We start from the raw sequence: 1,928 nt of genomic DNA, 5'->3' as shown, positions 1-1,928 counted from the left end.
TGACTGGTGCAGGAGCGTCTGAAATAGGAGTAGGGACATCTAAGGAGTTTGACGAGTCAGTAAAGAAGGGAGTAGTGAGGGTACTGGATGCCGAGTTTGGCATGGTGAAAAAGGGAACATGTTCCCAGAAAGTAACATGACGAGAGATGCGTAGACGTTTCGAGATAGGATCCCAACAACGATAACCTTTGTGTTCCATAGCCAAGAAAGCAACACAAACGACCACGAGGCTCAAGTTTATTGTATTCATGGGATTGTAATTGAACGAAGCATGCACATCCCCATACTTTTAGAAGTTCATACGCAGGGGAGACTCCATATAGTATTTCATAAGGAGATTTGTGATTGAGTGTAGGAGTGGGGTGTCTATTGATGGTATAGACAGCTGTGAAAGCAGCTTCACCCCAAAAACGTTCAGGACATTTAGCTGAGATCAGAAGAGTGCGAACAATATCAAGAATGTGTCTATGCTTTCGTTCAGCACGACCATTTTAGGGAGATGTTCCAGGGCAGGAGTACTGAGAGAGAGTACCCTGAGACTTAAGAAACGAGAGAATAGAAGATTATTTGTACTCCATAGCATTATCTGCTCGAAGAATCTTAATAGGTTTGGAGAATTGAGTTAGAATCATACGGGCAAAAGTGATATAAATATGTGGTAACTCAGAACGATGTTTCATAAGATATATCCAAGTGAAGCGTGTATGATCATCCACAAAAATAACAAAATACCGAGCACCACCCATGGAGGGATGTGGTGATGGTCCCCATACATCAGAATGAATAAGATCAAAAGGTAAAGCAGAAGTAAATTCATTAATGTTAAAAGGAAGGGCATGGTGTTTACCAAGTTTACAAGATAGACAAGAAATGCTTTCAGAAGAAACATTTCCTAACAACCCTGAACTAGCTAACACTTTTATTCTATGAGGGGAAAGGTGACCTAGACGAGCATGCCATAGATCAAATGAAGCTGTACTAGACACAGAGGCAACAAAATTTGGTGATTGCAAGGGAAGACGCATATATACCACTTCAAGCACCCGTCCAACTCTACGGCCTACACCAAGGATCTGCTTGGTCTTTGGATCCTGCACAAGACAACCAGAGGAATGAAATAATATTAGTAGACCAAGTTCCTGGAGTTGAGTAAGAGAGACTAGACCCAAGGCTAGCTGTGGCACATGTAGGACATCAAATAATTGAACAGTATCAGTGGATAAGTTACCACTGAATAAGACAGGTAAAGGAGTAAGATCTGCTGTTTTAACAGATGCAAGGTGATAAGGTTGCGTAGAGAGAAAACCATCAGGGCAAGGTGTCATGTGGTTAAAGCAACCAGAATCAAATATCCACATAGTACCTGATGTCGAGGAGTGTTGAGAATTCATACCAAGAGAACCTGTCATAATTTGTTCCATGAGCTCTTGATTTCTACGCATGAGGTCCATCAGATCTGGAGATGAAGAAACTGATCCTGCAACAGGGACTGATAAAGGTTCACTTGGAGTGACCGATCTGGCAACGGATTGGTTTCGATGTTGATAATTTCTTGGATTTGGATTCTAAGGACAATCGAATTGGTAATGACGTGGTTGTGTAACTCCACAGTGGCGGCACGTACGAACGGGGCAGTTCAACAGAAGATGAGATGTAGAGTGACAGAAGGTACACTCATTTGTGTTTGGCTTCCATTCACCGGTAGTCTGTCTTCCTGCTTGCTTGGCATTGTGATTAGGCTTACCAGAATTATTGTTAAACATACCTCTTGGCCTTGTTGAGGATGATGTGTGCAAGACCGTCTCAGTAGGTATAGGAGAGCGCAAATTAAGACGAGTTTCCTCGCTTAGTAGTTCAGTAATGACATCTTCAAGAGTGGGCAACGGATGTCTGTGAAGAAGAGAAGCACGGACATTCTCAAATTTGTC

Source organism: Cynara cardunculus (genome assembly GCF_001531365.2).
Source record: "Cynara cardunculus var. scolymus isolate 2C chromosome LG 5, CcrdV1, whole genome shotgun sequence".
NCBI classification, from domain to species: domain Eukaryota; kingdom Viridiplantae; phylum Streptophyta; class Magnoliopsida; order Asterales; family Asteraceae; genus Cynara; species Cynara cardunculus.
Note: the sequence above shows the minus strand (reverse complement) of the source record.